Below are 10187 nucleotides of genomic sequence, written 5' to 3' on the forward strand. Positions count from 1 at the left end.
CCGTATGACATCATGACTTACATATTACACCTCGTCAATGTGCGTATGACATCATGACCTACATATCACACCTCGTCTATGTCAGTATCACATCAAGACCTACAAATCACACCTCGTCAATGTCCCTTTGACATCATGACCTATATATATTACACCTCGTCAATTTCCGTATGACATCATGACCTACATATCACACCTCATCAATGTATGTATGACATCATGACCTATATATATTACACCTCGTCAATGTACGTATGACATCATGACCTACATATCACAACTCGTCAATGTCCGTATGACATCATGACCTACATATCACACCTCGTCAATGTCTGTATGACATCATGACCTATATATATTACACCTCGTCAATGTCCGTATGACATCATGACCTACATATCACAACTCGTCAATGTCCGTATGACATCATGACCTACATATTACACCTCGGCATTGTTCGTATGACATCGTGACCTATATATATACACCTCGTCAATGTCCGTATGATATTCAAGACCTACATATTACACCTCGTCAATGTCCGTATGACATCATGACCTACATATCACACCTCGTCAATATCTGTATGACATCATGACCTATATATATTACACCTCGTCAATGTCCGTATGACATCATGACCTACATATCACACCTCGTCAATGTCCGTATGACATCATGACCTACATATCACAACTCGTCAATGTCCGTATGACATCATGACCTACATATCACACCTCGTCTATGTCAGTATGACATCATGACCTACATATCACACCTCGTCAATGTCCCGTATGACATCATGACCTATATATATCACACCTCGTCAATGTCTGTATGACATCATGACCTACATATCACACCTCGTCAATGTCCCTTTGACATTATGACCTATATATATTACACCTCGTCAATTTCCGTATGACATCATGACCTACATATCACACCTCGTTAATGTGCCGTATGACATCATGACCTATATATATCACACCTCGTCAATGTCTGTATGACATCATGACCTACATATCACAACTCGTTAATGTGCCGTATGACATCATGACCTACATATCACACCTCGTCAATGTGCGTATGACATCATGACCTACATATCACAACTCGTCAATGTCCGTATGACATCATGACCTACATATTACACCTCGTCAATGTCTGTATGACATCATGACCTACATATCACAACTCGTCAATGTCCGTATGACATCATGACCAACATATTACACCTCGTCAATGTCTGTATGACATCATGACCTACATATCACACCTCGTCAATGTCTGTATGACATCATGACCTACATATCACACCTCATCAATGTCTGTATGGCATCATGACCTATATATATTACACCTCGTCATTGTCCGTATGACATCATGACCTACATATTACACCTCGGCATTGTTCGTATGACATCGTGACCTATATATATACACCTCGTCAATGTCCGTATGATATTCAAGACCTACATATTACACCTCGTCAATGTCCGTATGACATCATGACCTACATATCACACCTCGTCAATATCTGTATGACATCATGACCTATATATATTACACCTCGTCAATGTCCGTATGACATCATGACCTACATATCACACCTCGTCAATGTCCGTATGACATCATGACCTACATATCACAACTCGTCAATGTCCGTATGACATCAAGACCTACATATCACACCTCGTCAATGTCCCTTTGACATCATGACCTATATATATTACACCTCGTCAATTTCCGTATGACATCATGACCTACACCACACCTCATCAATGTCCCTATGACATCATGACCTATATATATCACACCTCGTCAATGTCTGTATGACATCATGACCTACATATTACAACTCGTCAATGTGCGTATGACATCATGACCTACATATCACACCTCGTAAATGTCCGTATGACATCATGACCTACATATTACACCTCGGCAATGTCCGTATGACATCATGACCTATATATATTACACCTCGTCAATGTCCGTATGACAACATGACCTACATATCACAACTCGTCAATGTCCGTATGACATCATGACCAACATATCAAACCTCGTCAATGTCCGTATGACATCATGACCAACATATCAAACCTCGTCAATGTCCATATTACACAACAACAACAACAAAAACCACACGATGTTTAATATCGGTATTTTCTGTTGTTTTAAAACCCGTGTCACCACTTGGTTTTTAGTTGATACAGTCAGTAGATGTCTCTTCCCACCGTTATAGAAGGAACCCACATTCCTTAGAGTAGATACATGTATCTCCCATGTTCTAAGTGTTTAACGACAGGCAAACATATCCTCAGTCTGGTAATGACGTAATAATTATCCACAGTGTTTAAGTTATAAGAGCTATTCCAGAATGGTCTAAAATATGGATACACCTGAATTACATGTGATTTGTAGTAAAAAAAATGGATGCCGTTGAGTGCTATACCAGACAATAAGCTTGTTACATAGGATCTACATAAATGGTAAAAACCCAGTCTGTTATTCGGAAGGAATCAGTTAATTAAAATCAAACACAGACATCATGCTTCTTGACTCTAATGTTCAAACCGATAAGAAGAATGGTCTTGGATTTTACCGGAAGTAGGGCTTTTTGGCGATGGGTCCATATCTGAAATGTTTTGTTTGGACATTAACTTTGTTCACACCAAGTTTCATGCTTTTACCACAAAATGCAGTATTTTTATCTTATCTGCTGTACTAGTACAACAGCTAACTAGCGATTTTCTGAGGAATACTGCATTTTATGGTAAAAGCATGAATCTTTGCTTGAACATAGTTTATGACCTAACAAAACATTTCAGATATGGACCCATCGCCAAAATGTCCTACTTCCGGTAAAAATCCAAGATGGCGGACACATATCCCTAAAACCATTGAAATCAAAACAACATAATTTGCTTCGATCTTATATTTTCAATTCTATGATATTTTTTTAATGTAAAATATGTAAGCACCATTTTCCATTTCATTAGAACATGTTCCAGATACTACTTCCGGTTCAAATCTAATATGGCGGTCACCTATCGCAGTAAAATACATATAGCTAACCTTTCAAGAGGCGAACGTGCAACTCAAAGGCCAAAAGGGTGGTGCTCTCAAGGGAGACATTAGAACAGAAGTGAAAGACAGGATTCCAAATTCAGTCGCATTTTACTATCATGTAATTGGGGCAGCAAGTGCAATTCTGCATTACCTGCAGAAGAGGTGCCTAAATGTAAACTAGTAGTAATACAACATTTTTTTCTAGAATTTGTTCGAAAACATTTAAGATTTGTTGGCATTTTTTTTTTTTTTTTTTTATGCTCAGATATAGGCTCATAGATATATATCTTAATATTATATGTATATAGTCCAACTTCTCATTCATATTTCATTACCATACTTTTACATTTCTCGTTATAAAAATCATACAAACGTGGTGTTCATAATTTCATCCTCGAAAGTAATAATCTGTCTCTCTCTCTCTGTCTCTCTCTCTGTCTCTCTCTGTGTGTCTCTCTCTCTCTCTCTCTCTCTCTCTCTCTCTCTCTCTCTCTCTCTCTCTCTCTCTCTCTCTCTCTCTCTCTCTCTCCAAACACACACACACACACACACACCCTTGCACACACGTACCCTTAAAACAGAAGCAGAAACTCTATACTTACGGCAGCATACTTGCATATACGTGCTGGTTTATACACAGACCCACACAAAAATAGAGAATACTCACAGTAAAAACACCATCACCATCAGTACACACGCAGCGTATATATCACCAATACGCCCTTTTCATGTAAACATAATACTTTCATTTACCCATCTTTACACATAGATCATAACTTTCTATTTTAGTACATTTTAAGAGCTAATAAGCTCCCAGAGCCATGTTTATCATCATTGCACATTCTCTATTGATTTTTTTATTCATTCTTTTTTTATTCGTTTTTACATGTTACTCGTTTAAATACATTGCTATGCTTTTCAATAATTTTATAACTCTATATCGTTGTAGGAGTAATTTTCTCTCAAGAAAATGTTTGAATAAAGACACAATTGAACAACTGTCTACCCTTCTATTAGAGATGTGGTAGTGTTTATATATTGTATAACCAATCAGGGACATAAGAATGTTAAATTCTTTGTACTTCTTATCAACAATCTTATATCCTATCACGATGTAATACATATTTCTTAGCTGAACATTGTAATTATGTTTTTGTAAAAGATCATGTATCAAATTCCACAATGGGTCTACACATTGACATTCAATAAAATAGTGTTTATAATCATCCTTAACTTTACATATACAACATTCATCATTATCAATAATATTCCATCTTTTAAGTAAGATTCCATTTGGAAGAATATTATAGAATAGCTTCCATTTGAAAATTTTTTCGTTATTCTCTATTAAGATATCATTGATAAATTCAAATAATTCATGAAAAATCAAACCACTGCTTTCTAACTGAAACAAATCTTCTCACATACCTCTGCAGTATGACTCTGATTTCTTTTTTCTTATAAATGCTAAGTAAAGAAACTTATTATTTACCTGATCAAGTTTTACACCCACTCCTTTATCAAAGACATTTTCTAATGATAGAAATAAGGTACTTTGGAGTTAAGGAACACTTCTATAAATCTGATATGAATAAAGCTACCAATTCCATTCAACAAAGTTCCTGAAATTGATAACATTAGTTTAACCTTATTCTTTATGGATCTGAAGCGATGCATTATCTGTCAGCAAGAAACTGAAGAAGCACTACAGTGTCCAGCCACTTTAAAATGAAAGGTTGCGGGTGCAGGTTACAATTTCATGAAGATAGAGGAACTTGGTTACCTGAAAAGTGAAATTGACATCAGTGCTTTGGATGATGGAAGTGGACTTGCAAACTCACTACATACGAAGCAAGCGAAGTGACACAATCATTGCAGTTTACAATATAACAATGAAGAAGTAGACAGAGCTGAAAAGCGCCATCATTAAGCTGACAACGAAAACGAATCCCTCCGAGGATGTCGAAAACACACGAGACAAAGCTTATCCTGCCGAACCACAATGCATGATAATATCTGTTTTTCTTGTATTACGTGAAACACCTCTACCTGTATATGTAGGTATTATTATGCATTGCCAATCTCGAAGTCGTTCATTTATTGACAGATTGCTTCATCTTGGAATATGCATTTCATACGACAGAGTACTATCTATGCCAACAAAGATAACAAACTTCCTATACCAGAACTATCAGGAGGATGATATGGTTTGCCCTCCTAGTTTGAAAAGTGACGTTTTTACCACAGCCGTGGTTGAAAACATCGACCACAATCCGAGTGCAACAACAGCTGATGATTCTTCTCTAGGGACAGGGATATCACTTTTCCAGCACACATCTGAGGCCAGATCAGGGCACGGCAGGTTATCTGTTCCCGATGCTGGCATATCTGTTCGCATCACCTCAAGTCTTCCTCAGTCTTATTCAAATGTTCCACCCGTATTCTTAGAGACGAATTCCCGGCTGTACCTCCAATAGACGACCTCAGGACGGATATTGCCAACATTTCTACTCCATTGCAAGACAAGTACAGGTGGCTTCAGAAAGTACCAGAAGCAACTAAAGATTTTGGAAAATCACCATCTGTGTCATGGAGAGCTTTCCATGCAACACATGAAACTTCATCCAATAGTAAACCGGATATGCCAGTGCTTCTGTCGTTATTTGAGGAAGACTCGAAGTCTGTGGCCATGATAAACACTCAATGACGACCATCCGGAAATATGTGCAATCCTTTAATCCAGGACAAACTCTGTTTAACGCACTTGGTCAACCGCTCTATTCGCTTGCGAAACAGATACAGTGGATTTGGCCCGATTCATATGGCGTCAACCAGTTCGTTTTAATGTTTGGCGGCCTGCATATTGAGATGGGCCTGTTCAAATACATTGTAAGTAGGTGACTGGTTGGATGGATCGGGATGGACATTTGCATTAGCACAAGCGAACATAGCCTCTTCTGGTACAGCATATTCCTTTCCTAAAGCTTCCCATGTAACGTGGACAAGAAGAGCACACTAGCTAACTGTAATTGCTTTGTATAAACTGATGACCTCAGCCTATGACAACTATTCAGAATCTTTCGAAGTTGTCAAAGAGTGGCAAACGAAAGACCACAATCTAAGTACTGGCTATCAACGTTTAAACTTGAAATTACCATCCGAGAAGGTAATTTTTAATTAAACATAGATGTGTTGACAAGGTCAATCGATCGAAGTATTGAATCGATCCCTCCTAGAAACGATGCTTTGATACAACACGCTAAACATGCAACCCTCCACCCTAGTTGGGTGTTGTGTGAGCGAATTCCCTACATTCTAAACATATAGTTCCTAAGCCGGAAATCCTTGGATGGTTACAGAATACATGTTACAGCCATTCTGGATTTCATTGCCTGAATACTCATCATTGACTAAAGAACTGATACACTGTGGCTGCAAGAAAGGTTGCAGACGAGCATGTAAATGTGCAAAATCCTCACTTCAGTGCACAGCTCTTAGTACCTGTAATGATCAATGTAACTAATGTTGAAAGAGATTGTAAAATGAAACGGAAATTAAGCAGAACAGGATGGACGTAAATATATTTTGAAGTCAAATTGATAATGTCGAAGTTGACATTTACTCTGGGTTTTAACTACAAAAAATAGTAATAATAATAATAATAAAACAAAACCGGAAGTTGAATGGCAATTTTCCATATTAGCTTATTGGAACTGGAAATCCAAATGAAAACAAGTCATGTGCATCGTCTGGCCACAAAAACAACAGTAAAAATTTTGGTAGGTAACTATTGATGTATGGTACAAATCATGTTATAGTAGTATGTAAGGAAAATGTGAAGTTTTTTTAATCTGTAAATGTATTCGCCCTGAAACACGAAAGTAGAAATGCATTTAGTTTCACAAAATGTGGCTTGTTTATAAGATTAAAGATTGCTTCAAAGCAATAAATTCCACGTTATTAGTACAAACAATGTCCATTCTAAATTGATTATAATTTGTATTCCAATAAAAGAGAAAATTGCGACAATTTTATAAGAAACCGGAAGTTCTGGTTTTGAAAGAAAAAACTAAACATAATGAAGTATAAGTTTATTCGTTTGCACACCTAATAGATTGTTAATAAACAGTATTTTATTACAAATACAACATATCCATCCATTGTTTTTTGCCTAAAATCTAGTTTTTGTGATACCGGAGCGGCCATCTTGGATTTTACCGGAAGTAGGGCTTTTTGGCGATGGGTCCATATCTGAAATGTTTTGTTTGGTTATTAATTTTGTTCACACCAAGTTTCATGCTTTTACCACAAAATGCAGTATTTTTCTCTTATCTGCTGTACTACTCGTGACCTTTACCGATTGTCTGAGAGACGAGCTAGCCATGCTTTGCTTTGATGAACAATATTTCAGATTGCTGGTCAAAAATTATTACAGCATTTTACTCACCTAGGTATTCGTCAAACGTTTTACTAGCATTTTTAGTGATATGGTATCGGATTTAATGATACAGTATAGATTTTGGTAATATAGCATTTTGGTGATGCAGTGTAAATTTCGGGGATTTAGTGTACATTTTGGTGGTTTAGTGTAAAGTTTTGGGCTATAGTTCAGAATTTGGTGATATCTGAGAGTACATAATTTGGTCATACCGTATATAATGCAGTGATAATTGTATACATTTTGTTTATATAGTATATATATTTGTGAGATAGTATAGATTTTGTTGATATAGTATAGATTTTGGTGATATAGTATAAATTGTGTACTTTGTTGATCTCTCGTTTCGTCGATGTTAACTTTTATTCTTTCTTTTTTTTTTGAGCTGAATATTGATATGTGGTCACATAGATCTGAAACAGTCAGTGACGTCACACCATGCCTACAGAGTTCCCGCCAATACTGATCATCTCATCATTATCGTTTTTTTTTTTTGGACAATCAAACTTGTATTACTATTGTTACTATTGAAGGGCTAATCCCCTCTGAGTGGAGTATTACTATTGTTACTATTGAAGGGCTAATCCCCTCTGAGTGGAGAAGCACGCCGAGTTGACGACAATGATCGGAACACTGTATTTGTGTCGTTGACTGAAATTAAGACTAGATGTAAAAAGAATAATCAGTCTTGGGCAACCGACTCGTGAACGTAGTCACACGGTCACATAATAAATATAGAGTCACACATGGCACACACACATGCACAGTCATACGTATCACACACATATAGCCACATGTACCACACACACACAGTCATACGTATCACACACATATAGCCACATGTACCACACACACATACACACAGTCATACACACACATACACACAGTCATACGCAACACACACATGAAGTCACACGTAACACACACACACACACAGTCATACGCAACACACACATGCTAATCACACGCGTGTTGAGTAATATTGTATATATGTTATCATAGACGTTCGCACACCTTTTGTTAAATCTGGTTGATTTATATTATCTTTGTTGTACCCGACGGTCACCCCTCGATCTGCACGTTAGATGTAATCAGAAATTTTGATGTTTTTTACTGTTAAATTGTTATATTGTTATTCAATCATTTTCGGAGTTCTTGTGATCAATATTGTCTTTCTATAAGATGTGTGTTAAATAAAATGGACTAGGATAATTTTGACATGGTGAGGAAATAAAAATCTATTCCTGGTACCATGTCAACCTTCACATTGTACCTCTGGTATCTAGTATAGACTCGTTACACACTCTCCAAGTATCAAGTGACTCACACCTCTGTTATCTAGTATAGACTCGTTACAAACTCTTCTAGTATTAAGTGACTCACACCTCTAGTATCTAGTATAGACTCGTTACACACTCCTAGTATTAAGTGACTCACACCTCTAGTATCTAGTATAGACTCGTTACACACTCTACCAGTATTAAGTGACATACACCTCTAGTATCTAGTATAGACTCGTTACACACTCTCCTAGTATTAAGTGACGCACACCTCTATTATCTAGTATAGACTCGTTACACACTCTCCTAGTATTAAGTGACTCACACCTCTAGTATCTAGTGTAGACCCGTTACACACTCTCCTAGTATTAAGTGACTTACACCTCTGGTATCTAGTATAGACTCGTAACACACTCTCCTAGTATTAAGTGACTTACACCTCTAGTATATAGTATAGACTCGTTACACACTCTCCTAGTATTAAGTGACGCACACCTCTAGTATCTAGTGTAGACCCGTTACACACTCTCCTAGTATTAAGTGACTTACACCTCTAGTATCTAGTATAGACTCGTTACACACTCCTAGTATCAAGTGACTCACACCTCTAGTATCTAGTATAGGCTCGTTACACACTCTACCAGTATTAAGTGACATACACCTCTAGTATATAGTATAGACTCGTTACACACTCTCCTAGTATTAAGTGACTCACACCTCTGGTATTTAGTATAGACTCGTTACACACTCTCCTAGTATTAAGTGACTCACACCTCTATTATATAGTATAGACTCGTTACACACTCTCCTAGTATTAAGTGACTTACACCTCTAGTATCTAGTATAGACTCGTTACACACTCCTAGTATCAAGTGACTCACACCTCTAGTATCTAGTGTAGACCCGTTACACACTCTACCAGTATCAAGTGACTCACACCTCTAGTATCTAGTATAGACTCGTTACACACTCTCCTAGTATCAAGTGACTCACACCTCTAGTATCTAGTATAGACTCGTTACACACTCTCCTAGTATTAAGTGACTCACACCTCTAGTATCTAGTATAGACTCGTAACACACTCTCCTAGTATTAAGTGACTCACACCTCTGGTATCTAGTATAGACTCGTTACACACTCTCCTAGTATTAAGTGACTCACACCTCTAGTATCTAGTATAGACTCGTAACACACTCTCCTAGTATTAAGTGACTCACACCTCTAGTATCTAGTATAGGCTCGTTACACTCTCCAAGTATTAAGTGACTTACACCTCTAGTATCTAGTATAGACTCGTTACACACTCTCCAAGTATTAAGTGCCTGACATCTCTAGTATCTAGTATAGACTCGTAACACACTCTCCTAGTATTAAGTGACTCACACCTCTGG

This window comes from Pecten maximus, chromosome 3 (genome assembly GCF_902652985.1).
Source record: "Pecten maximus chromosome 3, xPecMax1.1, whole genome shotgun sequence".
NCBI lineage: Eukaryota > Metazoa > Mollusca > Bivalvia > Pectinida > Pectinidae > Pecten > Pecten maximus.